General features: G+C 33.7%; 1 pseudogene; it reads right to left on the reverse strand.

Moving 5' to 3' along the window:
* Positions 1-7,706, reverse strand: part of LOC116422538 — a 127,607-nt pseudogene extending 119,901 nt beyond the window's left edge.
* Positions 7,707-8,093: the final 387 nt, after the last annotated feature.

The following is an 8,093-nucleotide window of genomic DNA, read 5'->3' on the forward strand; positions in this document are numbered from 1 at the left end:
AAAACCCAAGAGATCTATGCTTTAAATGGGTTCCATTAAGAAGAAAAAGGCAATTAGGAGGTGTACTGGTTAGAGTGGAGTCAGGAACACTTTCTGAGAAATCTGGCCTCAAATACTTATTTAGCTGTGTGACCCCAGTTAAATTGTTTAACTCTATTTGCCTCTATTTCCTCATCTGTAAAATGAGATGGAGGGGGCAGCTAGATGGTTCAATGAACAGAGCATTAGTCCTGAAGTCAGGAGGATTCTAATCCAGCCTCAGACTCTGGGCAAGTCACTTAATCCCAATTGGTTAGCCAAAAAGAAAAAGAAAAAAAGAAAAAAAAGAGAGAGAGAGAGAGAGAGAGAGAGAGAGAGAGAGAGAGAGAGAGAGAGAAGGAATTATGGCAAACTCATATCTTTGTCTAAAAAGCCCCAAATGGGGCCACAAAGAGTCAGACATGATTGAAAGGATATCAATAGTAACTTTAAATACCTTAAAATTTTGCATAAGAATGACCCTGATGAAGAAAATGCTAGAGATCCTTCCAATCCACAAGTATAAACAGCTGAATCACAGCTATTGAAGGTTAAATAGAATCTCAGCTGGAATTTCTTTTAATCTCCAGAAAAGCTATTTGAAGGTCACATAATTAGAAAGCAATTTAATTTAGACATGTATGTAATTGCAAATATAAATATTATATGCTTTCCTATTTGCTTTTTAAATTAAAAACAGAAAACCTGAAACCATTCAGTAAATACACCATGTAATAAATAATGTTCTTGAGTTAAAAGAGAGAGAGATGAAGAGAATGAAAAAAAAAAGAAAGGAAGTGAGAAGAGATTAAAATTAAAAACAAGAAAATTATAGAAAGAGAAGGGGAGATGCAAACAAACCTCCCCCGAGGTATGAAGATGTATACATATGAACACACACACACACACACACACACACACATATAGACAGAAATAGAAAAATTTATAAAGTATGGCAAAGTGTCCTTTTCCCCCAAAATTGTTGAGTGTCTATCAAAGAGAGAAACCCAAAGCTATTAATGTTAAAATACAAATGTCAATTATTATCTATTTTCAATGATTTCTCCTTTTCTTCCTCTTCTTCCTCCTTCTTTAGTGTTTTGTTTTTTTTTGGCACATGTGTAAACACTCTAGTTAAATTATACATATGTACAACATACTTGTGCATAGGGAGTCTACATAGACCTATGGGGCTTATTAATTTTTACTTACTTTTTTTTTCAATTATACAGCATTTCTTTTATTCCTTTCTTACTATTCTACTCCCCTCAATTGGTGGTAGAGAAAGAAAAAAGATAATAATCTTGTTGAATGAAGTATAATCTCTGTTGACATATAAACATGAGTACTATACCAACCTCGACTCATTTCAGTACATGTTTCTCTTTTTTTCTAATGTTGTCTCAGTGGGAAAAATATTTCCACTTCCTTTACTAGAAGCAGTTGCTAACAATCTGAAAAAGACATTTTTGACAGAGATACACATGTTTGTTTATCTGACCTGATGATAGAGCTCCTGCCAGTGGACTTTTCCAGTCAAAGAAGTGGCCATGGTCAGGAAAATTATAGAATTCCCACAGACATATATGGTACAAGCAGATATGTACTTTTTTACATGACTCAAGAGGGGAGTTCATATCAGTGTTCTTAATTCCTAATTTTCCATGTAAAGGGGGATTTTTTTTTAGAATGATCAAGAATATAACTATAGATTTAGAAAGGATTGCATTGAGACAAACACTAGTTTGAGTGTTAGGGAACCTGGCATCTAGAGAGAGAATAATTCCTGAGTATTGATGCCCATTGGAAAAAGAAGATTGTTCAGATAAAAGAAGAACCTGCAACTGGGTGGGGTAGCAGAGAAGTTGAAGGGGACTTGTTACTAGAGAAAGCAAGTGATCTGTACCTTTTGTCATCTCCTGCTTCTTTCAGAAAGTTATTTGAATAGTGAAGATTGAATTGGAAAGAGATTGACTATTCTGTAGCCTCAAAGTATATTTACCTTCAAGGAAACTCTAAGCCACACTATGAGCATTGAAAAAACTTTGTAGGTCTATTATAGAGTTGACAGCTATCAGACTATTGAAGATCCCAAGAAGAAAATCCAAGTTAGTTTCTTTCTAAGAACATTTAAAATGTTTTATGGTGCTTTCAGTTTCTACCTATGAACTTTTTAAGTCCTTTGAATTCTACGTATATTTTCCATAATTGTTTATTGATTCTTATTAGTCTTTTGCATCTTCTATTTCTAAGGAGGAAATAAAAGGTTCCCTACCCAATAGCTATTCATCTGTATGCCTTAAATTCCTTCAGGAATGTGTGGAGTTAGAGTAATTTATAGCCACAATTGATACCTGAGGCTAAGATTGGTTAACATGACAAGAAAAGATAATATTGAATGTTGGAGGGGATGTGGGAAAATGGGAGCACCAATACATTGTTGATGGAATTGTGAACTGATTCAACCATTCTGGAGGGTGATTTGGAATTTTGCCTAAAGGGCTTTAATCCACCAGTGTCTCTACTGGGCTTGTGTTCCCAAAGAGAACATGAAAAAAGAGAAAAAAAAAACCTATGTGTGCAAATATTTTTGTGGCAGCCCTTTTAGTAGTGGTAAGAAACTGGAAATTGATTGGATGTCCATCAGTTGGAGAATGGCTGAATAAGTTATTGTATAGGAATATTATTATTATATAAGAAATGATCAAAAGAATGATTTCAGAGAGGCTGGAGAGACTTATATGAACTGATGCAAAGTGAAATGTGTAGAACCAGGAGAACATTGCACACAGAAACAGCAAGATTATTTGATGATCAATTCTAATAGACATGGCTCTTTTCAACTGTGAAGTGATTCAGGCCAGTTTCAGTGGTCTTGTGATAGAGAGAGCCTTTTGCACCCAGAGAGAGCACTGTGGGGACTGAATGTAGATCACAACATAGTATTTTCAATGTTTTATTGTTGTTTGCTTACATTTTGTTTTTTCTCATTTTTTTTCCTTTTTAATCTGATTTTTTCTTGTGCATCATGATAATTGTAGAAATATGTATAGAAGAATTGCACATATTTAACATATATTGGATTACTTGCTGTCTGGGGAGGTAAGGAGGGAGGGAAAAATTTGGAACACAAGATTTTGCAAAAGTGAATGTTGAAATTTATCTATGCATATGTTTTGAAAATTGAAAAAAATACTTAAATAAAAAAATTTAAAAATGGCACTTGCAGGCAAGTCAGAATGGCCAAGTATCCTAAAGTATGGGGGATAATGCAAGATAGAGCACTTTGGTGGTGACACTGAATCATAGAATCATAGATCAAGAATTGGAAAATATCTCAGGGGCCATCTACTCCCAACATTTCATTTTATAGATGAGAGAACAAAGTGATTTTTAAAAATAGGGAAATTAAATAATTTGTCCAAGGTCACTCATTATTGAGAATAAAAGGTGGGGTGTGAAACAAAGTCCTCTCAAGCCAGTACTATTCCACTATGTACCCTGACTATCCAGAATGAACATGAACTATTTCAACAATCAATTGGCTCTATCTCAGTCACTGTCTTTGACTTTGCTCCATTTGACAATGATGACTATATCCCGTACTTAAATTTTTTATGTTATATATCTCTGTGATCAATGATTCTTTCCAATGAACCTCTTCTATTTCTCTTTTCTGGGCCATTTTCTTATTCTCATCCTCTAATTATGAACTTTTTAATAGTTTACTCTTGGGGTCTTATTTGCCTCTCTTCATTCAATAATTTTTGGAGAATTCACACACATTTTTATGGCTTCATCTACAAATCTATAGAACCAGTTCTGATCTATCTCTAGAATGTTAATTCTACATCCCATTCATTTTAACAAACATTTATTAAAATTTATTATGGAAAAAGTGCTGCTAAACATTTGGGGAATACAAAGAAAAAATTAAATAATTGCTTTCTTCATGAAACTTACTTGGATATATACTTGAAGATATAGACATCTCTTAATTATTTGCTGGGTGTTTCTACTTAGATTTTTTCTATCAATAATTCAGATCAAATTTTCCTAAAAGTAAGTTCTATTACCTTTGTCCAAAACTAACTCTCATCTCCTGACTTTTATGTTTTTCTCAGCATTATTATTTTCTTTGTTACCCAGGCTTGATACCTCAGAAACCATTTTTCTCCTTTTCTCTTCTTTAATCTTTAGCACTTTTGGGTTAGGGTCGAGGGAGGAGCTATAGGAACACAAGATTGTCAAATATACAAATATTAATAGTGTATGAATTCTTCAGAAATTGTGGTAATCATTTCCCTCTAGTTATGGAATAAAGAATTTGATAAACTGGATTTCCTCTCATATTTAATTCTGAGAATGTAATTTTCCTGAATCTGTGATAAAAAGTGCAAAGCTTTGAAAATTTATCAAAATACAACCATTTTTTTCTTCCTTGTTTCCTTTGGGAAGTTTTCTACATGTAAGATAATAGGGTTTGCTTGCAGAGCTGCTAGCATTAAAAAGCAATTAGTAGAGTCTGCTTCACTACTTCATACACAAAATGTGGCAGGAGACATTTACTATGTGGAATAATCTAGGAAGCAAAAATAGGGTTTATATTTCTGATCTGAAAAGCATAAAGAATTAAGCTTCAAAAAGCATATACATAAGTGACATCACCCTTCATGTCTAAATATATGCTGTCAGTAATGAATGTTATTTCTAAAAGTTTCATCCACCCCATATTCACAATCTTCCTATCTTTCCTTTTCCTTAATGTCAATGCCTTTGAAGCAATAATGAATAGGAAATGAAAAGGCTATGATATAGAGAATGATATTTTAAGAACTTTCATGAATCTGATTATTTATGTAATCTATTTGAATGAATAGCAAATGGCATAATTGACAAAGATAATATTCAGAATATACTAAATTTTCTTCTATAATAGCTCTATCATTCCAATTTAGAATTCATACCAAAATACTAGTCAAAGTTATGCAGCAGATTTATAGGTTAAATGTTCCTGGAATTAAGACTAGATTGAGATAGGAAATAGGAATTTAGGATTCTATGATTCTACCTCCTGGGTTAGAAGTTCAGGTGCTGGTTTTTCCACCATTAACTATGTGATCTTCATTAATTTTAACTTTTTTAAACTTGAGTTTCTTTATCTATAAAGTCATGAAAAAGGTCAACCTTTCTCATTTCACAAGTTGGTGAGGAATCAAATGAAAACATATATGCCCTGTCTTTTTCTGTTTTTACTTCAAAATATTAAGTACCTACTTTGTGTAGTACACTTTGTTAGGTGATACAAAGTTAAAAAAAATGCTCAATTCACTGTAAGTGATCAATAAATGTTGAATGAATGGCTGAATGATTGAATAAATAAGTGGTATTTCAAGAAATGGCTTTAATTTGCATTAATATTTGGCTTACAAATAAAAGGCAACAAACAGCTTGCACTCAATGAATACTTCAAATTATTAAAAAGTGATGAAAAGATGTGTCATAAAATGCCTTCTCTGTAAATCTTTTAAAAATTGACAAGATAACTTCATTATAACAGATTTGCCAAAGATTTTGTAATAAAATACTTTTTTCACCTCTTATGTACTCAATAAGAAACTGAAAACTTTATTAAAGAAGATAAATACAGGAAGATCACTTTTTTTTTTTTTTTTGGTAGGATTTTGGTTTTTAATCCACTCAGCTATTTATTCCATTTTATGGCAGAGTTCATTCCATTCACATTCACAGTTATGATTAATAGCTCTGCATTTCTCTCCTTCCTCTTTTCTCCCCTATATATACTTTTGTTCTTTCTTACGTTCTGTCTCTCTTTGGTAGTGTTTTGTTTCTGATCCACCTCACCCTTAATCTGCCTTCTCTTCTATCACCCCTCCTCTCTTCTCTTAACCCCTTTCTCTTATTGTTTCTGCCCTCCTTTCTATCCAGCCCCTCCCTTTTCTTTGTTCCTTTCTCCTCCTACTTCCTTATGAGATAAGGTAAATTTCTTCACTTAATTGAGTGAATATGTTATTCCCTTTTAGATCCCAAACTGATGAGATTAAGCTTCAAACAATGTTCATCCTGGCTCCCTTCTTTCCTCTATTGTAGTAGGTCCTTTGTGTCTTTTCATGTGATCTAATTTGTCCCATTTTACCTCTTCTTTTCTTTTCTCACTGTACAATCCTTGTTATACCCCTTAATGTCTTTTCCTTCAATTTCATCACATCAGAATTAATTGATACACACAGTGCCTCTTCCAACTAACTCAAGAAGAGATACTGTTTTCAAGAGTTACAAGAATCATTTTCCCATCTAAGGATATAAACAGTCTAACCTTTAAATAATATGCTTTTAAAATTTTCTTTCTTGTTTATCTTTCTATGCTTCTCTTGAATCCTGTGTTTGAAGATCAAAATTTGTTTAGTTGTTTTTTTTTTTCAATTGAAATGATTGAAAATCTTTTTACTTCACTGAAGATCCATTTCCTTCCCTGAAAGATAATACTCAGTCTCTCTGGATAGTTGATTCTTAGTTGTAATGCCAGGTCCTTTGCCATATAAAATAAGGTATTCCAGGTCTTCTTATCCTTTATTGTAGAAACTGCCAAATCTTGGATAATCCTGATGTGGCTTCTCAATCAAACATGATTTTAGTCCTGGAAGCTTGCAGTATTCCTTCCTTGAGATTATAGTTCTGGAATTTTGCAATAATATTTCTTGGGATTTTCCTTCTGAGGTTTCTTTCTGCAGATGATCAGTGGATTCTTTCAATGATGATTTTGCCTTTTGGTTATATCAGGGAAGTTTCCCTTGGTGATCTCTTAAAGAATGCTATCCAGACTCTGTTTTTGGTTATAGCTTCAGGGAGGCCAATAAATTTTAAAATACCTCTCCTGGATCTATTTTCCAGGTTGCCTGTTTTTCTGATATTGTATTTTACGTTCATCCATTTTTTCATTCTTTTTTTTTTAGTTTGTTTGACTTGTTCTTGATGTCTCATAGAATCATTAGCTTCCATTTGCCAGATTCTAGTTTTTAATGTATGATTATCTTTAGTAAACTTTTGTATTTCTTTTTCCACTTGATTAACCCTACTTTTCAAATTGTTATTTTCTTCAGTGATTTTTTTTTTCCATTTGGCCAATTGTGTTTTATAAGGAATTGATTTCTTCAGTCAATTATTGTCCTTCTTTTCCAAGCTGTTGATATTCTCTTACATACCTCTTGTTTCTTTTCCCAATTTTCTTCTACCTCTCCCATTTGCCTTTTAAAATCCTTTATGAGCACTTCCAAAAAGCTTCTTGGCCTTGAGACCATTTCTTAACACCCTTTGAGATTTGACATGTGGTTATTTTGTCCTCTTCTGAGTTGGTGTTTTTGTCTTCTCTGTCACCCTAGTTGTTGTCTGTAATTAAGGTTTTTTCTTGTTTCTTGTTCATTTTCTTTCTTTCTTTCTTTCTTTCTTTCTTTCTTTCTTTCTTTCTTTCTTTCTTTCGTTTTGTGACTTACGGAGGTCAATCTCTGTTCCCAGGGTACAGGGAGCACTGTTCCAAGCTTCTTGTAACTCTCTGAGCCTTGGCTCTGTGCACAGGGGCCTTTTGTACTTGGTGTCTTGCTCACAGCAGTGGGTAGCCCTACCTGCTTTCTGCAAGAAACAGCCTGGTTTCCTGTGCTAGCAATTTGCATTTTGAGCTCAGATTGGAGGCTTCCCCATGGACTGGTTCTGCTAGTGAGCCAATTAATTCTGATTAATTGTCTCAATTGCTGATCTGTAGTGATTAAGATCTTTTCACTGGCTCTCATGGACATCACCTGAGCTGAACAAAACCCCTTTGTAACCCAGTGAGACTGACCTTTCTCGAAGTCCTTCCAATCTATCTTGAACTAGAGAGTGATTGCATTCCATCAGACTCTGTTCAGAGGTTTGGTTTCATGTCGTTTTCAAGGGAAACTGGGAAAGTTCAAGCAGCTTTCTGGCTTCACTCCACCATCTTGGCTTGGAGATCATCCTTATTAAATAAACCATACAAAGAGAAAATGCCTGATAAAAATAGCACAATTTTGAAGCCTTTA

The sequence above is a fragment of the Sarcophilus harrisii genome, chromosome 3, assembly GCF_902635505.1.
Source record: "Sarcophilus harrisii chromosome 3, mSarHar1.11, whole genome shotgun sequence".
Classification (NCBI taxonomy): domain Eukaryota; kingdom Metazoa; phylum Chordata; class Mammalia; order Dasyuromorphia; family Dasyuridae; genus Sarcophilus; species Sarcophilus harrisii.